The sequence below is a fragment of the Pinus tabuliformis genome, chromosome 9 (genome assembly GCF_031772625.1).
Source record: "Pinus tabuliformis cultivar Carrire ecotype Pingquan chromosome 9, CPIR1, whole genome shotgun sequence".
Classification (NCBI taxonomy): domain Eukaryota; kingdom Viridiplantae; phylum Streptophyta; class Pinopsida; order Pinales; family Pinaceae; genus Pinus; species Pinus tabuliformis.
Window position 1 is genome coordinate 1572786195 of NC_142307.1, and position 24484 is coordinate 1572810678.

Here is a 24484-nt window from a genome sequence, read left to right on the forward strand (position 1 = left end):
AACCATGGTCGACCATGGTTGTCTAATATTAGTTCCTTGGATTTATAATATTAGTCCCTTGTGTTTAATATTATTCCCTTTGGTTCATAATCCCTTGGGTTTTTAGTATTAATCCCTTGGGTAATAGTAAACAAAAGAGACTAATATTATAAACCCAATGTATACAAACTCTAAGATAAATATTAAAAATACTAAAATAAACATGGTTGAAATAATAATAATAATAATAATTATTAATTATTATTATTATGAGTTTATAATTTTATAATAATAATAAATATATAAGAATATCGTTGTTATTATTTATATGGTTATTAATTATCATAAATAGTTGGTCTTTAAAAAATTACACATAAGAATTTACTTATCACAATTCTAATTGTTGGATCATGATTATTATTATGAGCCATTATTATTATTATTATTATAATTCAATATAATTGTGATTATTTTTATTATTATTTTATATTATTGTTATAATAATATAATAATAATCATAATATATTATTATAATAATAAGAAAATAATATAATAGTAATTATTATTATTATTATCATTATTATTATTATTATTATTATTATTATTATTATTATTATAATTTTATATTATTATTACACTAATATAATAATAATTATATTATTTTATTTCTTCAATAATATAATGATAATCTAATTAATTAATATTACTAATGTTATTAGGAGTTTATATTATTATTATAATATTAATATAATATTCATATAATAATATATATAAAGAATTTGGTTGTTAATATTTATATAGTTATTAATAATCATAAATAGTTGGTGTTAAAAAAAATATGGATAATAATTATTAATGTGGTTGATATAAGCCTATAGCTGATATCAATCACATTGGAAATTGTGTAGGGAATCAATTATTGAATTGAGACTTCTGTGATCCATATCAAATTTTTGAAAAATTCTTCGGGATTGTATATATATTATATATAGGTCTATCCACCTTTATCAACCACATTGGTAAATGTGGTTGTACTAATTATTATTTTATTGTGTTACTATTAAAAATATATATATATATATAAACGCGTCGACAAAAATTTTTCCATGTGATTTTGGCGGAAGAATTTTTCAAAAATTATAAAATGTGATTGTATATATATTATATATAGGCCTATTGACCTTTATCAACCACATTGGTAAATGTGGTTGTACTAATTATTATTTTATTGTGTTACTATTAAAAATATTTATATATCTCTATATATATATATATAAACCATGCTTTTTTAAAAATATTTATATATATAAACCATGCTTTATTAAAAATATTCATATATATATAAACCATGCTTCATTATAGGTGGATGTTCAAAACTGATTACTAAATTCGTTTTACACTCAAGTATTTTCGTAGCAAAGAGAAAAACAGTGGGATTTTCCAAAATGGGATGCAGCGGAAAACAATTTTATTTTAGGATTGTCATGAAAAAGGCATATCGACCATTCTATAGGCAGGCAACTTCAATACATTATATCTATCGAAAGTATACTAAGTACCAATGTAGACAGGCAACTTCAACGCATTATATCTATCAAGAGTACGCTGAGTATTAATGCTGACAAACCAAATTTACTGCAGAAAAAAATAGAACCATCAGGATATGGCACTGGATTTGCACTACAAGATTCCCACTATTGTCGGATACAGTGCGGCTCTTCATTCCCCTGCCCACTGTCGGATACATCAAAACCTTGAAAACTGATTTGCTTCAGTCAGCTTCGAAGGCACCGCAAGACCTCTAGCGCTGTGGCCCGTTGCTGATTGTTTTATTCAAATTTTCTTCAAATATTTCCATGGCAGTTGACGGCAAACAAATAGGAACTACGATCGCTTCAGTGTCTTTCATGGAGGCCGGTGCTAAATATGTAAAGTGTGGCATTGCCGGATAAACAGGACACACATACGCTGCTTTTCCCCACCCGAAATCTGACTCTGCTACGGCTTGCGCAACTTTGGAAACGTCTGAAACGATGAAAGAAGCATCTGAGGGGCTAAGTGGACGCCCTTTCAACTCCGCCAAATCAATCATACATCGTAAATATTCGTCCCTCACTCGTCTATCGCCTTCCTTAATCAATTTCACTGCGTAAGACAGTGGGCGGCCAGTCAGATCCCGGGCTCTTGTCTGAGCGTAAGCGGAGGCAAGTGCATTGCCGTAGTAGCCGTTCGGAAGAGGCGGTCGGAATCGATTACGGGCGTTTAACGGAAACATTAATGTCAATTCTTGGTCCGCCGGGATTTTTAGAGCCTTTGTTCTCGACTGCCACAAACAGGCCGATATTACTTGGAATGTGGTACAAAACCTGACTCCTTGTACCTGTCTTTTCAAAGCCGCAATTTCTGTTCAACCAAAGTAGAACGATTTCAAGTTCATGATTTCCTCTGATGCAGCGGTCACCGGCACTATTCTTTCTTGATATTTATTTAATTCAAAATCATAGTAATCACGCAGTCCCGGATACTTTGCCGTAGGCTTGGCTCTGGGTCGAAGGATTTCTCTATTCCAAACTGCAGGTACCGTGGGGCTTTCTGCCCCTCTCGCTATTTCGCCGAGAGAATTCAGAAATTGCGCGATTCCAACGCCATCAGCAACGGAATGGCTAAAACGCAAGCCAAGTACGAAGCCTCCGCATCGTAGCCGCGTCACCTGTCAAAGAAACGCAGTTCATGCTTTCCAAAAACCACAAGATATTTGTGACGTAATTGAATCAATAACAACAACTAAGTAGACTAGGCATGTGATTTCACATTATCTACTATCATACAACGTTTTGGTAAAGAAACAACATGTTAATAGTACACATAAGGAGAGAATCAATTCGTTTTTTATAAATTAAATTGTTTATATTTTTTCAAATAACAATTTATATTTCTTGAAATAAAAAAATAAAACCCTAACCCTAGTCTATTCTATTGAAAGTTAAAACCTTAGTCTATTCTATTATTCTATATAAAGAAAATGTACATTAAGAATAAACCAAACGTATTGGATCCTACATAGTCTTCAACACACTAGACTGTATAACGAAGATGCACATAAAAATAAACCAAGCAAGCCCACGAAATAGGTGGAATTATCATTAATAAATTGAAAACCATGATGACCAACCTGAAACAGAAGCAGAGGAGAGTCTGTGATGGTATTCGATCCTGGAACGTTACTTATAAACTCAAGAGCACGAGGAATAGGTGGAGACAGATCTCCCAAGTCTTCCAAGGAAATATCTGCGTCGGCCTCTACAAGAAGAACCCCTTCACCAGTGCAGTCCATTATAAGCTTGCCTCTATCATCTGCATTTATCAGTCTTCCGGCAAAGGGATAGTAATCAACCAGAAGCTTTCCCAAAGCCTCTCCAATAACTTGGACTGGATCATTCCTCCCATTACCATTCATGGAGGAATTGCAGGGTGGTGGATAAAAGAGAAGTATGTTGACATGAAACCTTAATCCGAATTGATCGTCAATATTGGTAAGGTAAAGACGTTGGGTGGGTGTGGGGCAGTTCGGGGAAACGAGAAGAGGTGGGCGCTTAATGACTGTAAACTGGCCGAGGGACTTCTTTGGAAATGGTGAAGGAGGAGGCAGCGGCGGCGGCTGAACTGTACATCCCAATACAAGAGCTGCTGCCATGTAAGCTGAGGAACTAAGGGGATGGCCTGCACAACAATAAAGGATTATTGCGTGCTGAATAACTTCGTTTGATGGTCTGCTTGGGAGGCCATATATACAGATGTTCGATCTGATATTGTGAATTGATGTGAGGACAAGAAGTAAGATCCAACGAAGTATTCGGAAGGAAGACGTAAAAAGATGAGGACAAGAAAGAGGATATTGGAAAATAAAAAATTATTTTAGCTTTTAAAGATAGTTCATAGAATAGATGTAGATAGCTTATGTAACAGATGTACTTGGTCTTTTTCGGTAAAGCAAGCTTCACAATAGATGTTCCAAATTTTTTCACAAAAATAACAAAAAAAAACAGGTCTTCTCAAAATAAATGCTCCAAACTTCGTGAATTAGATGGCTCCAAACTTCGTGAATTAGATGTGAAGAAAAGAAGGATATTGTGAATTAGATGTGAAGACAAGAAGTAAGATACAACTAACTGTGTACGTGCTTATTGGAATCGAACTTACGGATAATATTTGGCTGCTCTGGTTGTTGAAACGCATTCCCTGTATTAAATGCATTCATCTCAGGGCAGTCCTGCTTTAATTTTCAGGATCTCATGAATGTGATGGTGAGGGCACTGTATCACTTCAATTACTTTCCATTTTACAGAAAATATAGTAATTACCAGTGGCGATTTGATCACTTGACTTTGACATATATGTATATGTCAACAAAAATCCGAAGGAGACCACGTGGTAGGTATATAGGGAAGAGGGGTCTGATTTTTATCATTTCTCTCAAAGTCGCAAAGATGCTATAACTACGGATCTGTAAGGAATAGTTATTTTTTCCCAATTTCCTAAAAGAACATTTCCTATTCTATTTATAAGGACTTGTCAATGAATATAATTTAATTACAAAAATTCCTTTGTTACCACCTATTAGGTATATAAGTAGTAAAGAGTTGATTATTTCATTTCTTTCAACATTGCTAAAGTTAACTAAATTTTTATTGAGTATATAAATGGGAAAGAGTTCGTTTTTCATGTTTTCCAAACCGGAAAAGTTCCTTTTTATGCTTTCGAAGTTTTTAATTTCTTAAATATGATCAGTAAAGAGTTGATTTTTATCCTTTCTTCTTAATGGAAAAGATGCTTATGACTAAGAGATATGTAAGGAAAAGATTATTTTAATAATTTCGTAAAAAAAATTGGTCCATCTCTTAGGGCAATTAACTCTATGCAATTTGCAAATACCTTATTATAATTTTCAAAACTTTTGTATTCACTTGGTTGATATATAGGTGAAAGTAAGTTGTTTTTTTGCCCTTTATTTTTCTCTATGACTGTGATTTATGATGTGAGGATGAGTGTATTTTTATGACTTTTTAAAATTTAAAATTTTAATTAGTATAGATTTAAGTTAATTTGGAGATTTATGAAGTGTTGAGAAGATTAAATTTTTTAGTATATAATTTTTTTAAGTGAAATTTTTTAAAAAAGTTTAATTTTTGTTAGAACTTGCTTTTTTTTTGTGAATAAAATAGAATATATTACGGCATGAAAATTGTATTTACAAAAAGTTGGATTGTGCGAGAAAAACTCTCCAACACAAGAACCAACAACACATGCCTTCTTGGCTTTTGATGGAACAGTTTTACATTGAAGCTTGCAAAAAAAGAATTCTATGTTTTTTGAGAAAATTACAAGGAGTCGTGTTGATATTATCTCCCATGTGTTCGAAGGGAGGGGTGACAATGAAGATAATACAAATGTCCCAAATTCTTTATTGCCTATACAGTGCCTTCTGATAAGAGCTCTTCCACGACTGAGAGCCAGAGAGAGTAACATTTCAAAAAAGGAGTTTGTCATGAGCATTAAGGATTTCCTTTTGCCGGGTCATCATCAAGCTGATAGGCATCCCTTGGGTGTTGCCTTCTTGCGCGACTGTGGGCATTGGATGACTAGAGGAAGTGCTAGCAGCCTCCTTTTTTACGTTGGGGGAGCCTTCGACTGGTGAGCGGATCCCCATGGTAGCTCGTTTCTTCAGCATGGTGTAATGCAAAGAATTTCTGGAGACAAAGTGACAATGGTGGACTAATTCCACATAGACGACAAACTTGTCCATAAGCTTGTCAATTTTCTCTTCCACCGCCTTGGATATTTCAGTCTGCTCCTGCATTACCAGACCGAGGAGAGTTTTCATCTGCCATGAGAGGTCGATTGCGTGAGTGTACAGGTTCTCCATAGCCTTGGTGAGACTTGGGTCAAGGATTCATGCAAATTCCTCCACCACTTCTTCTAAGGACACCCCTCGTCTAAGGACCCTCGCCTAAGCTTCCAGGTTTGCAATTTGTTCTTGCATCTCACGGTTAACAACCATGGAATATTGGATATCATTTTGGGATTCAACTGTGTTAAGTAAGTCATTCACGTATGACCATTTCCAGAGAGGTAGTCGTAACTAACTAATTTCTCATGATTTTTGAATAGTTCACTTAGCACTCATTGTGTCACGCCCCTACACCTGCGGTAGTCTTTCAACCGCTTATAGCGAGGTGCGGTACCACTGAACACTTTCTTTTCACCAATACTTGTGTTCGTGGACTACGCCTAATTCACTTTCTCCTACTTAGTTTGTGTTTCACAACCAAGTATTATTATGTGTTTAGCCTTTATACCAATGAACACCCATACACATTCATTATCAACAGCATTAACCAAGAGAAATGCACAACAGTATAAAGGGAGGGGCAACTCCCTGTAATATGAGTCTGCCCGAATCAATATATTATGCAATCTTTACTTTTACAATGTACAGACTAAGTCCTTGGGAAACCCCAAATTTACACTTAGTCAACTTTCACAACTTCGGCAAACTCGGTTGCCCAGCTCGTCAGCACCTCCGCACGGTCGCCGCACGACTCTCCAACCCGTCATTCACCCCGTCGCACGTCTTCGTCGGTTCGTTCTTCGTTTGGTCGCAAACACCCAAACCGTGTACACCTGCCCACACGCAGTCCCACTTGCCAACCTTGACAAATGCCCAAATCATGTGAACAGCACGTAGTACCGCCTTCCCAACTCTACGACCTCCGGTTCCAACCTTCGTCTCACCTTTGTGCACACTTGCACGGTGGGTGGGCGCTCACCCGAGTCGCCAAGTCGTCGCACAAACACCTCCGCACAATCACCTCCGGCACGCCTTGCCCAACGCATTCACCTCCTCACCAAAAGCTCTTCACCAAGTGTAACTTACCATAGGAGCGCATGAGCTATGCGCTCATCCTCCTCAAATCTGCGCACAAGCCTTAACTCCAAGAGAGGAGTGCATATGAGTGATGTCGAATGTGATGAGGAATGCTCCAAACACATTCCATATATATACTCATCGCAATGGGGTGGTGGCTCGCCGAGCCGACCATCAAATCTCCATCTACACACCCCTCTGAACGCCCACCTATGTGTTGGCCTTGCCCTCCATGGCAAGTCGGCCAACCCACAACGCAACGCCCAACCAAGTGTATAAAATCTCCCATCGCAATCCATTGTAACACATGTTCGTCGCATGTAGTTTGTGTAAACGTCGCATTTCCTCTGCAACTCCGTCGCATGCCTGGTTGGTTGCACCCTCCCATCGCACCATCGCACGCCCATCGCGTGTGCACGCGAGGTCACCCGGCGCCCGCCCGTCGCATAACCAAGAAGGCGTTACATCCTCCTCCACCTGAAGTCGTTGTCGTCCTCGACAACATACCGTCCTCCAAGCATCAATATCCATGATGTTGACTCCCCTCACATATGGCAAACATCCCTGCAACATATGTAGGACTCCATCTCCACCATGTCTCATCTTAGCAACCAACTGTCACCAAGATACTCCATACCAATGTATACATCCATCAGTATGTCATACATCGGAAGTTATCTCAATCCATGATCATCAACCATCATGTCACAATCTCCACATGTTGCTCTCCATCATGGAAGGTTGGCCCCTCCATCTCAAGCTACATGCCCACTGCAACATATCATGTCGACTTCATCATGTGTCGTCCCCATGTGAACCGTTGCCATGATACTCCAACAAATGCTAACACATCTCTGTACACTGACGTCCCCCATGACTGAACTAGTTGGGTAGCTAATCCAACTATCATGCTCAAACCATGAGAATGCACATCCTCATGCCATCATCAGTTGTTTCTCAAAACATCCTGCCATGTCCTCAACTCGATCAAGAATCTATCTCCATAAGTGTAATCCATGCTCAGGTCCATGAGGTAGCCCTCATCTCATCCGCAACATGCTGTCCATGATGTTTGGTGTCAATGTGCTACATGAAGTCAGCCACATCTATCCCAACATCATCATCCATATGTGTATCTCCTCCATATGAAGGGATCATCTCATCAATCTCCAACTCTCGGTGTGCCACATCCAGGTCCATGAAGCAACCTCCATCATATCTGCAATGTGTCATCCCTCAAGTCTGCCATAGAAACAAGTATCTACTTGTCTCATCTATCCATGTGCTGCCCATGATCATAGATCAATCAGCTCTCATGTCAAAAGGTGGTTGAGTCTCGGCTCAACCCATGCCCAAGTGTTGCCACCAAGGCATCATCACCATCTAACTCCATTGCTCCAAAGTGTCTCATATCGATCTTCCACACCAAGTCGCTCTTCCAAGCCATTCCCATACATGTACTTGAAAGTATGCACCCCATCCTCCATCAAAGTCTCCGACCTCAGCTCCTCAATGCATCAAATCCTCTAAGTCCACCATGTATGAAGTCCCTAAAAGTCACAACCTCATGTCATCATGAGCTCCATAAACCACCCCCAACCAACACCTCAGCAAGCATACAAGTCTTGGCCCAAAGGTCTCTGCAAGATTCCTCAGCTCTCCATGTAGTAGGAATGCTCCATAGTCTGCTCATAACTCCATCCAAGTCCTTGGCCTTGTTGTACATAAGTGCACAACCTCTCCATCGGCTCATAATAAGTCACCATGTCACACTAGCAAATCCATCTGCACAACATTCTTGCCTTGGCACTCCTCATTGGATGCCCATAAGTGACACCTCTACAAGTGCTCCCACATAATGTCCCTGCATAAGACTGCCAAGCTCCATGTCTCCAACCTGATGTCCATGACTATGTTGTCCATGTAGTCGAACCAAGTAGACTCATCACAACAATCGGTCATCCTCATCCAAGTCTTCAATCTTCGGTCTAGTGAACTCGGTCACCCAACCATATCATCATGTCATGAGTCCCTCCATCATAGCTCCTCCACCAAAGTGTCCACCAAGACTATCTCTTGGTCTCGGCCATGAGAAGTCCACCCAAGAGTGTGCCCTCCAATCTGTCCATGAGTCATGCCAGGCACTTAGCCAATTCTCCATGTGGCTAAAGCATGACCCAATCCTCCACAACGATAATCAAGTTCCACCCTTGTCACGGGCCTTTGTACCTTCTACCATAAGGTCACAAACAACCCCAACAGGTCCTGCAACAATCACTAATCCTTGCTTCTCCATACATGGTCTCATCATAAACATCCATGGTAAGATGCTCCCTAGCATTGGAAAACTGGCTTTGCCCTTCCCTCCATACGGTCCATCCACCAAATGCCCAAATGAAACACAAGTATCAATGGTACTTATATCATCATCATGAGGTTCCTTCATATGAGTATGCTCATTCATCCATGTCCACAAACTACACGATCCTGGTCCAACTTGATCAATCTCAAGTTCGTCCTCCATCATGATCATGTCTGCAACATCTTCAACTATCATGGCTTCCTCTTCCTTGTTTGCACAATCTGCAACTTCACCTTGCTCCATTGTCCATCCAAGTTGAAGAAGTTCGTCTTCAACATTCTTTTCCAAGACTTCAAGCTTATCTCGAATCCGGGGATTCTCTTCTTTCAACCTCTTCAACCTGTATAAGCTAAGCAAGAGCTTCCCTTCACATTCTTCCAACCCTGCCATGCCTTGTCGTTCAGCTTGGCCCAAGCACTAAGCTTCACCCCTGCTAAACCTATTTCATTCACCAGCTTCACCAAGTTTCCTGCAATCATGAACCGGCCCTTGTTCCACTTGTATGTAAAACTAGCTTCCTTCACCTGCAAGTACCTGCTTCCACTGTCACTTCGTCGCGAGCAACCCTGCTCCGATACCACCTGTCATGCCCCTACACCTGCGGTAGTCTTTCAACCGCTTATAGCGAGGTGCGGCACCACCGAACACTTTCTTTTCACCAATACTTATGTTCGTGGACTACGCCTAATTCACTTTCTCCTACTTAGTTTGTGTTTCGCAACCAAGTATTATTATGTGTTTACCCTTTATACCAATGAACACCCATACACATTCATTATCAACAGCATTAACCAAGAGAAATGCACAACAGTATAAAGGGAGGGGCAACTCCCTATAATATGAGTCTGCCCGAATCAATATATTATGCAATCTTTACTTTTACAATGTACAGACTAAGTCCTTGGGAAACCCCAAATTTACACTTAGTCAATTTTCACAACTTCGGCAAACTCGGTTGCCTAGCTCATTGGCACCTCCGCACAGTCGCCGCACGACTCTCCAACCCGTCGTTCACCCTGTCGCACGTCTTCACCTATGCGTTCTTCGTTTGGTCGCAAACGCCCAAACCGTGTACACCTGCCCACACGCAGTCCCACTTGCCAACCTTGACAAATTCCCAAATTGTGTGAACAACACATAGTACCGCCTGCCCAACTCTATGACCTCCAGTTCCAACCTTCGTCTCACCTTCGTGCACACTTGCACGGTGGGCAGGCGCTCACTCGAATCGCCAAGACACCCACGCCAAGTCATCGCACAAACACCTCCGCACGATCACCTCGGGCATGCCTTGCCCAACGCATTCACCTCCTCACCAAAAGCTCTTCACCAAGTGCGACTTACCATAGGAGCGCATGAGCTATGCGCTCATCCTCCTCAAATCTGTGCACAAGCCTTAACTCCAACAGAGGAGTGCGTATGAGTGATGTCGAATGTGATGAGGAATGCTCCCAACGCATTCCATATACATACTCATCGCAATGGGGTGGTGGCTCGCCCAGCCGACCACCAAATCTCCATCTACACACCCCTCTGAACGCCCACCTATGTGTCGGCCTTGCCCTCCATGGCAAGTCGGCCAACCCACAACGCAACGCCCAACCAAGTGTATAAATTCTCCCATCGCAATCCATTGTAACACATGTTCGTCGCATGTAGTTCGTGTAAACGTCGCATTTCCTCCGCAACTCCGTCACATGCCCGGTTGGTCGCACCCGCCCATCGCACCATCACACGCTCGTTGCGCGCGCGCGCGGTCACCCGACGCCCACCCGTCGCATAACCAAGAAGGCATTACACATTGCATCAAGTGATGCTCACAGGGGTGAAGAGTGCTAAGTGAACTATTCAAAAATCATGAGAAATTAGTTAGTTACGACTACCTCTCATGGAAATGGTCATATGTGAATGACTTACTTAACGCAGTTGAATCCCAAAATGATATCTAATATATCACACTGCGTAAACCGCCTAATACTTAAATTCAAAAAGAGTGAAGGGATATCTTCTTGAATGGTTCATGAGGCACAATACTTGCTAAGGTTTTGCAAATGGGGTAGCAAGCTAAGTGGGCTTGATTGTGGGGAAAAATCCACAGCTAAGCGTGCTTGAGCTAGAGGCGATCTGGGATGGTTGACCTCCCAAGAAGTCCTGGTTATCGGGTGCCACAGGGGATTCACTCAATGAACCTCTGACATATCACCTGCATTCATGGCATACTAAACAAGTCCCCTAATTTGACTACATATTGGAAAATACATCTAAAAATCACATTATTTAACCCACTATCAATACGAACCCAATACACCTATCCAATTTTAAAAACCCCTACTTTCACTACATATTGTGTGTATCCATTTTTTCATTAACATTTTTATACCCCTTTATATTTTGTCATTAACTTTGAGCTTCATTTTTTATACCTACCAATATAAAACCCTTTACCCCCTATTATATGCTATATATATTATGCCATTTTTTCTTCAATATATATCCCCCAATATGAATGCACGTGGTATGGTATTGCTCCCCCAGTGAAGCCCTCGTTCCAGGTGTGAGCCCCGGAAGTGATGATTCCAACTATGTGATTCATTCACTAGTTTCAATCCCACTTCTTCACCCCTATGAGCATCACTCGATGCAATGAGTGCTAAGTGAATTATTCAAAAATCATGAGAAATTAGTCAGTTACGACTACCTCTCATGGAAATGGTCATACCTGAATGACTTACTTAACGCAGTTGAATCCTAAAATGATATCTAATATATTGCACTCCGTAACCCCCTAATACTTAAACTATGGAATAATTCAAGGCAACTCTTCTAGTAGAAGACTCGGCTCTGGTGATGAGCAGAGAACCCAGGTTGTTCCAACAGGAGGTTTCATTGCTGCGGCCTTGACCATGACTGGGAGCCAGACTTGAACCATGCTTAAGCACCATGAAAGGGGGAGGGGAGGTCAACATGCTGACAACAAAAGGGAGTGGGAGAAACAAGGGGCAAGAGCAAGAAAGGTGTCGGGGAGGAGCAGGTGTGAGGGGGTATACATAGGGGCTAGAGAGCATCGAGGGGTGGGGCGATCAAAGGCGGGGAATGAATGTGATCATGGGAGGTACCAGAGGTAGGTGAGGGAGGATGTACCAAAAGAGGATGATAGGAAGGAAAGCTTATGATAGCTCCTTTGGCACGACTGTCATTGGGATTGTGGCACAGGGCAAATTTCCCTTAGTACTGCCTCTCAAGCAACTATTATCATAATTTTTGAGACTGGAGATCTCAAAGTATTTAGTGCTTGTTATTCTGATTGGCCTTTTCATTGATGGTCTCACATTACTGATGAAGCGTGTCGTGCTCCAGGTCAATCCATGCCAGAAAACGTAGACGGTAGTTGCCCTCCATAACTTCATTTGCTGCCTATCAGCCAGGCCATTCCCATTGCACATGAGAACTTGGAAATGACGCTCGCTCACCCTCTCTATGTGGCATTTTATTCTTTTAAGGATTCTGTTTAGGTGCTAGTTGTCTGACACCCTGGCAGCTTCCATGCTTTGTTGTAATTTGTGGTTGACCTGAGTTGCCAGCGTTGAGTCCCCTTCGATGATGAGGGGTCCAAAGTTGTGGAGTTTGGGAATGGATAGTCCGTGTTTCAGAGCCTATAATTATGTTGTGTCGTTGGTAGTGTTGTCAAGATTTCCCACATAGATCTATAAGATTTCCCCATGCGAGAGTTCTGAAAGACACCCATGAAGCCTTCTCTTCCTGGGTTACCTTTCGCTACCCCGTCATAGTTTAGTTTTAGAGTGCCTATCCCCGGGGGAGACCAGTGGTCTACATTTCCCCATTTTCATGAAATTCTTGAGGCCTTGGAGTACTGGGTGAGATGCAGATCTAGGAGGATAAGAATATGCAGTTCTGAATTGTTGGGAGGGTCATTGGGGCATTGAAGAGTGGAAGAAGCCACCTTTTCTTGGATAGTTTTCTTGACTATGGATAGAAAAACTTCTTCCTGATTGTGGATTCCTCTGAAGATTCTTGCATTCCTCTCCTTCCATAGAGCCCAACAAATGATACTTGGTATAAGGTTCTAGGCTCTATTCACCAGAGGATTAGGGGAAAGGGAGGATCTCCAATTTTCAATGGTATTGAGGATGGAAGAGATATCCCTATCTAAAACCTTGAAAACTAAATAGAACCAATTCCACAACTTGTTCACGAAGGGGCACTCGTTCAACAAATGGTTAGATGTTTCTTCCTTTTGCTGACAAAGATTGCATCTAGAGGGTCTAATGAACCCTTTCTTTCTTAATTTGTCTCAGGTTAGAATTTTTTGTGCATGATGAGCCATAAAAAAGGGTGATTTTAGGCGAGTATTTCCTTTCCCAAAATGTCTGCGTTTTCACTCTATCTAATGTTGGTCATGGAGTGCAATGTAGCCATATGCTTCCTTTAAGTTGAAGTGCCCGACCGAATTCTTCCCCCATCTGAGATTGACCTCAATAGCTTCAATTTGAATTTGTCTTTTTTGGAGTTCCCACGAGATCTCTTGCCACTCCAGAGGGTTAGGTGGGGGTTCCCAATCTTTTTCTTCTAACCATTTCCTCCAATTATCACGACCATTGCTTGGTTTCTGGTATTGGTTGACCCTGTTCTTGCCCTTGTTTTGCATACCTATCTAGATCTGTCTGAATTGATTATTGACAAGATCCAGCCTTTGTTGCCAGGCATCTTCCCAAAGAGTTCTTTGTCCCCATTTCCCACCTCCCAAAAATTGTGATTTTGTATAACTGTTCTATTGTCCCAAGCCTGGTTCCATATGGCAAAGACCTTAATGGTCCCATTGAGCCTAATGAACATATTTCGCTTTCCAGATGATGCACCAAGGGGATCTTGGGTTTGCAATCCATCGCCACAAAATTTTGGCTCCCAGGTTTTTCCCTAACAGCTTTGTGTCCCTCAGACCGAGACCACTTGCGATTACCTGCTTTTTTGGGTTTACACAATTTGTCCCAAGACACTAACACCCACTTCTGCTTCTTTTCCGAGCCTCTCCACAAGAAATTTATCTCGAGGTTTTTGAGAGTGTTGGAGATGGATTTGGGGGCCATAAAGGCATGGTAAAAATATTTGGGTATGATCTATAACACAGACTTGACTAGAACCAAACGAACTGCCAAATTTAGACATTTAAATGTCTAGTTAGCAAGTCTTTTTTCCATTTTGGTGATAAGATCTTCCCAACTTGAACGAGCTAGGGGCTTGTTAGTAAGAGGGACACCGAAGTATTTTGAAGGGGGGTTGCATCTCTGAAATTCCATTATTCTGGCAATGTTCCTTTGGATGGCTAGAGAGGTGTTAAAGAAAAATAATTTGGATTTTTCTTGGTTTATAGAGGTGCCAAAAGCAACAGAGGAACCAGAGAGGATGGATTTGAAGGATAAGGCTTCTTTGATTGTGGGGAGGCCCATTAATAAGGTATCATCAAAGAATTGCTGATGAGTGGAGATAGGAGCATGGGTATAAATCTTGAAGCCACATAGGGCATTGGTGGAAGGGGTAGTTGTCATGGATCTGTTAAGGCCCTATGCCATTATGATAAAAAGGAAGGGAGAAATAAGATCCCCCTGACGGATGTCTCTAGATGGGCTGAAGGGTTGAGATGGGGGGTCATTTGGGATAATTGAGAAGAAATCCCCTGATACCATAGCCATAATCCATTTAATGCAATCCTTGTGAAAACCAAAAGTTGCAAGGACATCTTTCATGTATTCCCAACTGATTTTATCGAAAGCTTTAGACATGTCCAATTACATCATCATTCCAAGCCTCCTCTAAACTTTAAGATAATGGATTAGTTCATGGGAAAGGATGATGCTATCCAAGATTTGCCTCCCTTCCACATAACCAGTTTGGTGTTGGGAAACCAAAAGAGGCAGGATGGTTTTTATTTTGTTGGCCAAGACTTTTGAGATGATCTTGTATATGACGTTGTACAGGGTTGTAGGATGAAACTTGTTTGGGGAGTCAGTGCCTTCATCGTTGGGAATTAAGCTTAGAAAGGCGGAATTAAGAGATTTTAAAACAAACTTTTAGATTCTTGACTCCTCCACCAAGGCATGAACCTCATTTTTTATCATAGGCTAGCAGGCTTTGTAGAAGTCTATAGTAAACCCATCCGGACCTGGCACTTTACCATTGGACATAGTAATAACAACTTCCTCCACCTCTTGCATTGAAACTTTCCTCAATAGCATTTTATTGTGATCCTCGGTGAGGATAGCCGAGATGTTGTTGGTTATATATTGAATGGCCCTTGCCTGATCAGTCCTCGGCTCTAATAGGAGAGTGCTAAAGTACTGATTTAGTTCATCTTCCATGTCCTCATGAGAGTGGATAAGGTTTCCCTCTCTAGTTTTTAGGGACAATATCTTATTGTGTCTTTCGTGTTGCATCATCGAACAGTGAAAGAAAGTTGAGTTCCTTTCCCCACAGTTTAGCTAGTTAATACAGTGTTTTTGATGCCAAAGTTTCTCTTCTTGAGAGACCCTTTCCGCCAAACTTATTTGAAGATTGAGCTCTTCCTGTTTCCTTTGTTCAGTGATGCCCTAATTAATGATTTGTTGCTGGAGGATTGACATTTCAAGTTCCAGGTTCCTTTTGTCAGTGATGATGTTGCCAAAAGTTTCCTTATTCCATAGTTTGATCTCATTTTTGGTGGATTTTAGTTTTTGATAGAATTTATACATCTTATTTCTGGTTTGGAGCATCAGTTTACTCCACCATTCTTTCATTTTTTTCCATGAAATTCGGGTGCTCCAACCAAAAGGATTCGAATCTAAAGGGTCTATTCTTCAAGCCAGAGGAAATGTGAACCTTCAAGGATATCGGCCAATGGTCGGATCCTAATTGAGGGAGAATTCTTGCCTTTGTTTCCCATGAGGTGACATAGATCTCTTCTGAAAGAAGGAATCAGTCAAGCCTAGAAGAAATTTTTCTTTATTCCCCTCGTCTGTTATTCCAAGTGAAAATTCCATTTTTCGTAGGGATGTCAAGTAGACTAAGGCCTTCGATGGTGGACTGAAAGGCCTCAGAGTCCTTATCAAGTTTTCTTATGCCTCCCTTCTTTCCCGCGAGTTTTATCACCATGTTGAAGTCACCCGCAACAATTTTGAAAGGTAGGTGGATGGAATCAAGGAGTTTAGATATGCTTTGCAACATCTTGATTCGTTCCACTGCTCTGTGTGGAGCATAGATATTGGTGACATAGTTGCTTTCGTTGGTGCCAATGATTTTCAAAACAGTGATGATGGAGTGTTTTGTGGCAATACAGGAGGTAAGATCATACTGAGATATTTTCCACATGCTCGTGGTTCCCCTTATTGATATGGTGGCTGAATTTGTGGTGTAACTGTATTGCTTGAAACAATTTTTTTGAAGGAGAGTGAGGTGAGCCATGTCAATTTTGGTTTCTTGAATTAAAAGGATATCTGGTTTATCAACTAGGAGTCAATTTTCAAGACTCTTTTCTTTCCGGGACCATTGAGTCCTCTAATATTCCAAGAGACTCAATTCATTGGTAAATAGTGGGAGTTAGTGCTAGGGCCTTTACCTTTCCTTCCTTAATGAGTTTGGTGCCAAGTTCCTGAAGAAGCTGACTGATTTTTTTCCTTCCTCTTTTTCGACTTGGGCCTTCTGGGCTATGTTTTCCTGCTACCATGTTTGCCAAAATGGCATTAACAACGTTGTTTTCAGGTGGTGTTTGACTTGAAGTCTACTTTATTTCCTCTTGAAGGAGGTAGGCTCCTTCGATTTTTTGGATTTGGTCTTTTGGAATCGTGTCCAAACCATTTTTCTTCCATTCCTCTACTACCGATAAGAGGTCTACTCCTTCCAATACCTCTTCTATTGTGTTTTCCTCTGGGGTAGATTCTACCAGTACTTGTTCCATTTCTATGTATTCCTGTAAATTATCATCTTCCTTGTTGTTGTGATCAAGTAATGATCCTCTTGCCTTTGGTTTGCTGCGTTTTGCTTATCCTCTTTGGCCTCCTTGTCATTTGAGCTATTTGAGGGTGCTTGTTCTTGCAAATTATTCAGAGCATCAAACTTGTTTAGGGTAGCTGCCCGGTGTTGTTCCTTTTTTGTGCTAGTTTTTGTGTTTTTTTAATTCCTCATGTTTACTCTAGTGAAACCTTATTCATCCTTTTTCTTGCTAACCTACTCACTTCTTTGAGGCATTTTATTTTGTGGACAATCCCTAAAGAGGTGTCCATGCTCATGGCATTTTCTACACCGGAATGGGATGTGTTCATAGTCATTTCTCTGGAGCCAGACTTCATCCCTGAATATTAGTTTTATGGCTTCCAGAAGGGCTCCAGAGACATCGATGTAAACACATATTCTGGCATATGAAACATAATGTCTGCTTCGTTTTCCCTTAGAAATTTTTATATATTCACCTAGTTGGTCTCCAATTCCTTTAAGGATAGAAGGGGGCCAATAATTACTCAGCAGGGAGTAGAGGCGAACCCAAATTGGGACCCTAGTGAAGTCCTCTTTCTTAGGAGTGAAGTTTTCTTTCCAAAATCTCATGCATAGTCTTGCAAAGTTGAAGAAGTAGGGTCCTCTCTCAAATATCATGTCTCTCTCTTCTAAGAGATCGAAAATGACTGTAAAGAACCCATTTGAACCTAGTTGGGGTCTTATTTCTCCCTTTGGTTTCCATTTGGCTTGAATCCACCAATTTAGTGCTTTCTCTGTGGGCCAGATGCCCATGAATTTGCATATTACTGCATGTTCTTGCATATCGTCTCTATAAAAAGCTACCCCGAGTCTTGTATTTCCAACTCTAGGATTTTTTTGGCTTTTGGGTTATAGTTGCTTCTTGGTTTTGTTCTTGCCTTTTATAGTTGCTCCTTTGTGGTTTCTGCCTCCCTAGTTGCTGAAGTATTTACAAAGGTAGTGCATTTGGTAGTTTGAGCCTCTACAATTTTCCCTTTCTCCTTCCATTTAGCCCTTGCTTCAAGGCTCATTTGGAAGGAGTGAAAGGTTGTGCATGAATATATCTTGGTGAAAAGATACTCTTTCTCCTGCGGTCGACTAGTGACCATGTTGCGAAAGGAGGAGTCCTTTCGGCCATCATCCGACTCCTCCATGGAAGAAGGAGAGGCGAGGGAAAGCCCAGGTGGCAAACACTACGAATCTCTAAGGGAAGCTGCTGGGATAGCATAAGGATACCAGACCTAGAGATTCATAGATTCAGAGCTGCGCTAATGATCATCTTTAAAAAATTAATTTTAAGTTCACATAAATTTATGGTGACTTTTTATGTGTTGTTAGTGTTGGACCCACCAACATTTAGGGGATCTCCCCGGCATGAAGTCCCAATCATATCTCGCACCATTTGGTGTAGGAGTCTCATTCAGTACAAAGGCCCAGTTGCAAAAAATACTTAAAGATTTGCCTTGCCTCTAACTGATAGCACAAGATATGGATGCATTGGTGTCCTCGAAAAGAAAGGGAGATGTGCCTAGTGAGATGTGTCTACTGCAAAAGGGCGGGGAGAAAAGTGAGCATCTAAGTGAGAGGTAATAGTACCACCCAGGAAGAGACACACATGAACCAAAAGGATCCATCTAACATCCAGTGGAATGGTCCATATGGATGCAACGGTCATTAGAACCAACAAATAGGGAAAGATCTATCTAATATCCCATGGAATAGTCCACAAGGATGGGACAACAATAAAAACCATTACAACACATTCTCAATAAGATAAACACTAAAATAACAGAAATAGTTCAACTATCTTAGTACATGCGAAAGAAAGCATGAAATACAAATGTGCACATAATAGTCTTACAAACATTCACAGTCCATGCATGAATAACGTGTTAGCCTTAAAGACTCCTTTTATTAAGCAAACATTCCAAGAAACATGTTTACAATGTACATCACTAGCCCCAATAGTGAGACATTGGAGCCACTCCTTCCTCCTCAAAGAACTAGCTGATCTCTCTAATGCCTTGTAGGAGGAGCCAAGGTGAAAAGTACTTTCTTATAGAATGAGGGGGGGTATATATAACCAAGGGGTGATCCTTCTCCTTTCTGACTCTTTGACTACCCTCATGAGTATTCAACTTCCTATGATTTTTCAACTTACATGACTCTCCACACAGAGTCACATTCACTGTCGCAAATGTGTCATCTCGATCATGAACGATCAATCACAAGTGTAGCGCTTGTCATTTGCATCGATGGTCAGTCATGTTTAACATATGTATCCAGATGGTTTGGTCGTTTCGTCATCAAGTTGTGCGAGTGTGTGTTTGTGTGATCACATATGCATCTTTCAACTATTCACACTTAGTCATTTTTACTGAAGTTCTGACGACCAGACTCTTCACTGACAGCTGGACCATCACCGTACTTTCGACTCACTTAGCTGTCAACAAGAACAACACAGGAACACCAAGCTAGTTCTTTCAAGCTGTGCTTCCCGTAAGCATTCTAATTAGCACTCATGCTGGCCACCCGGATAGTCAACTGACTATTCATCTCAGAAATTGCACAGTGCTCATGAGCAGGCCTCCCGCTGCACATCACTCAGCTCAGCTCAGAAATTGTGTAGAGATGATCAGCAGGCCGACCTCCCGACCTCAATGTAATTTTCCTAGCTAGAAGCTCCCAACACCAGACTGCCTCTTCCTTCCAAGAATTGTGCAGTTTCTGTTGCCAGTGACTGAGTAGCCAACTGGCAATTCCCTCTGGGAATTGCGCAAGTCTCGCTGCCAATGACCCTAGCAGGCAACTGGAAGTTCCCTCTGGGAATTGCATATGTCTAGCTGCCAGTGACCCCAATATCCAACTGGAAGTTCCCTTTTGGAATTGTGCAAGTCTAGCTGTCCGTGACCCCATAAGCCAACTGGGAGCTCCCTCTAGGAATTACGTAGATCTAGCTGTCAGTTTCCCGTGCAGTTCCCCAGAAAAATTGCGCAATCCCTACCTGCTGACCCCTCATTCACCCAACCCGTTCCTCTGGAAAATTGCACAAATTTGTTTGTCTAGCCCCTACTGACTATTCATCCCAGAAAATGCACAAAGCATACCTACCTTTCCTTCCAACAGCCCGAACTGTTCCTCCCAAAATTTATGCAATTTTGCCTCCCAGCTGAGCTAGAATTTCTAATTAGTCACTGTCTACTCAGATCGCCTGTCTCCATCTCTCAATGAATCTTGCACAATTTTCATCAGCAGTTTCGCAAAGCCATCATCCCACATCTCAGACCTGCTGCCTCTCCCATTCACTTGCATTCGAATGATCGTGTGTCATGGTAGACTAGGAGGTTTTGGATTTGATGTCGTCTCGTCATGAGTGACAGCAGGTATAGGTACACCAACAAACATGTCAAGATGACAAACATGTGAACAAAGGGAGCACATGCAAATAGACCAGTTCACCAACGGATGAACGAGTGAAGCATGCGAAGCAGATGAATGCGACAAACATGTACATTCGCGAACAAGTGAGTGTGTTAAGCCTTCCAGCATGAAAGTAAGGAACAACATGCTAAAGCTTCATCAAGTGAACCAAGGACCATCGAAGAATTTGTGCACTTTGCCATGCGGAGGTGAAGCTATGGTACACCATGAAGACATCCATCACTCAGCAGAACTCTAGCTCAACATGCACTCCAGCAGTAGCAGGAATGTACCAGTAATGTCATGTCAACTCATGCCGAGTCAAGTGATGAGTCATGTTGCCCACATCTCTACTATGGGCTTGTTGTCAATCAATGTGATGTAACGTGGAAGTCTAAGAGACCCACTTGTTGAACATAGAGTCATGTAAGTTGGAAATTCGAAAAGTCATGCAAGTCGAACAATCGTGAGGGTAGTCAAACAGCCACAAGAGTAAGTTTCACCCTTAGCTATAAATACCCCCCTCATTTGTACATGAAAGAACTTTTCACCTCAGCTCCTCCCACATATCCAAGAGAGTCTGTAATGTTTTCTTTGAGGAGTAAGTAGTGGCTCCAATGCCCTGCTGACGGGGTTAGTGATGTATGGTGTAATGATGTGTCTTGGAACTTTCGCTTAATTCAGAATCCTGTAAATAGGCCAACACATTTTCGCACATGTATTATATTTGTTGTAATACTGATCTCTAACATTTGTAATGCATGTTTCTTTAACCATGTGTTCTATATATGAACTAATTCATTTGTTGTAATGCATAATCTATTAATGGAAATGTGTTGTATATGATGTTAATGTTGTCCCATCCGTGTTGACTACTCTGTCGGACATCAGATAGACCTTTCACATGAACCTTGCTGTAAAAATCGTTGCACTCGTCTCGGAATGATTAGTGAGTGTTGTACGTATTATCTTACCTTGTATGTTGTGGTTGCCACATCCAAGTGGATTGCTCTGCCAGAAGCTATGTATGTCCTTTGTGTTGTGTGTTCCTAGCCGAGCTAGGACTGATCCCTTTCAACTTGGAACTCACCTTCACCTTTTCCCCTCATAGTGAAAGGAGCATTGACACAAGTACACTTACGCTCACTAGGCATGTGAACCTCACTTCTCGAAGACAAAGAGAACCACTCTCTTGTGATGAAAAGCAAGAGTTGAGGCAAATCCTTAAGACAATGGCAACCGGGCCATCATACCGGATGGGACTCCCACACCAAACGGTGTGAGGTCTAGTTGGGACTTCATACTGGGGTGATCCCGTGAATGTTGGCGAGTCCATCACCATCAACATTTTTGGCACTAGAAGGAGGGAAGCCAATTGTATATGGCTGAAATTCCCCTCACACTCATTCAAAAAACATCTGATTAAGGTAGTAACTCGCACTCTCTCTCACCTACATGCGACTCAGCGGTTGGTTACTCCTCACCTCCTAGTGTTGAGCATGAGACTTTAGATCAACACCTTCGCTCCATTCACCCCATCACTCGCCAGTTCGCGAAAGCAGTCAGACTGATCCCAGATATACAGCATCTTCCACGTGCAGTGAGGAAGCCAAAGGCCACTCCTATGAGTGTTTTTGTATTATCAGTGGAAGAAGCAACCCTTGCCACACTTGAAGGTCTAGGAGAAGCTATAGAAGATGACAATAAATATCCCATCCTTCAGCAAAGTGAACAAAGTACTCTTGTGGTCTCGGGACTAGACTTGGGTATAGGAGGCGAAGGGGAAGATAGTGGAGGAGGTGGAGATGGAGATGGACCAACGGCCTCAGAGTCGGACACATCAAACTCCAAAGGAGAGGAAGAGTACGAAGAGGGTGAAGATATGGATGACCCCAATCTTGAATGGATGACTCAGGGACCATTGGCTTTCCTGGCTATTCTGCACAAGATGCCGAAGTGAGCGGAGAGAATGAACATCAAGTTTAACCTTGACAGTACGGTGAAGGTGGAAGTCCACTTAGACAACTTCTACCTATAGTTATAGACCCTTGAGGTATGTTATGACGATGTAGCATGTAGATTGTTTCCATGTACCTTGGACGGTCGGGCAGTTGCGTGGTATCATAGCCTTCTACCCAACTCTATACAAAACTATGGTTCTTTCAAATGTATGTTCCTTGAAAAGTTTGCTGATGACAAGACCCCAGCCATGCTACTCAAAGAATTGGGAAACCTCAAGATGGAGGGAAAAGAGAAAATGAGTGATTTCAATTAGAGGTTCACGCGTATACTGAATAGGTTCCCAGCAGATACTAAGCCTCATGACTCCATCACCATTGATTACTACACGTTTGCACTGCCAACCAGCATTGCACAGTTCATCAAGCAAGCTGTGAGACCAACACTATTGGAAAACTGTGAAGAAGCTATCAGTGTTGAGAAAGACCTGCGTACAGTTGGAGTCATCAAGGATGATCAATTGATGAAGGACTCCAAGGATGCGAGTAGGTAGTCCCAAGCAACAACAAGCAAGGGTAGAGACAAGGAAGCAATCTAAATTGAGAGCCTCACTCGTCTTGTCAAGAGCTTTTCCATTGAAATGTCCAGACTCAAACAATGTAGATCAGACACATTTGCAAGCTATCACCTGCCTAGACAAATATAGGTAAGTAGTTCATCAATTGACTCATTAAGCAGCAACCAGTTCGTTCCAAAAAATGCACAGAAGTCTGTGTTCCAGCTCGAACGGTGTGCAGATCTGAAATTTTGTTCTTTCCATGAAGAACATCATCTTGAGAACTCTTGCCCAAGCTGGAAGCAAGTCAAAAATACCTTTAATAGTCATACACTCGAGGCGGGAAGTGATATGTAGGAGCAACCAGGATGCACGTATAATGATGCAGAGGTTGCACCTGATGAGCCATCAAGTTCTGAGCATGTGGTGAACACGTATCAGTGCTCGTAAAAAATGGCATAGACGAACACCGAGAAGCAGCCCTGGAAGAAAACTGACCATTACAATATTAGAAGTAAAGGGGCTCGCCCCACACTTGAGGAGATGCAACAAAAGGTTAGACTGCTGATAAGGAAGACCAATCCAGCGGCTACCTCGAAGCAACAAACAAAAAAGAAGTCGAGAAAGTCTGCAGTGGGTCAGAGTACATCCATGAGCAACAAATTGCAGAACACTCTGCTGGACAACAGGAACACCCATTCCACCCTAAACACCTCGGTGAGTCTACCACCTCTGGATTATAACATTGTTGATGACATGAAGAAAACTTGAGCAAACATCAGTTTTTTCAAGTTGGCTAAGATCCAGAGTCAGCAAGATATCCTGTTACATGCTTTAGGACAGGCAACGACAGACAACACAACCTCTACTAGCAAGGAAGAAAGCACACCTCCTGGACCACTTTCAGCTGTGCTCAATACACTTTGTATGGAAGAAGAAAACTTAGGTTGCCCTCCATTCCTACTATATTTTGAAGTCTTTAACTACAATGTTCACAACTTCTTGGTTGATTCCGGCACGATAGCCAATGTCATGCTGCTCTCCATTGCTAAGAGGATCAATGCACAATGGAGAAAAACATCCGCGAGAATCATCCAAATTGATATAACATCTATACCAGTGATTGGTGAGCTACGTGATGTGATCATCCGACTATCCCATGACCGTTGAGTCCACCAATGCATCAATATAGTGGTCGTGGACATTTCGGAAGCATATGGTCTATTACTCAGTAGGGACTGGTCCAGCAAGTTGGATAGATATTTTTCTACAGACTGGTCCCACA

General features: G+C 41.6%; 2 pseudogenes; both read right to left on the minus strand.

Annotated features, from left to right (window-relative positions):
* Positions 1-1505: 1505 nt before the first annotated feature.
* LOC149154667 (benzyl alcohol O-benzoyltransferase pseudogene) lies at positions 1506-2269 on the minus strand (annotated as a pseudogene).
* Positions 2270-2386: 117 nt separating this feature from the next.
* LOC149154668 (methanol O-anthraniloyltransferase pseudogene) lies at positions 2387-3673 on the minus strand (annotated as a pseudogene).
* Between the last annotated feature and the right edge of the window lie 20811 nt (positions 3674-24484).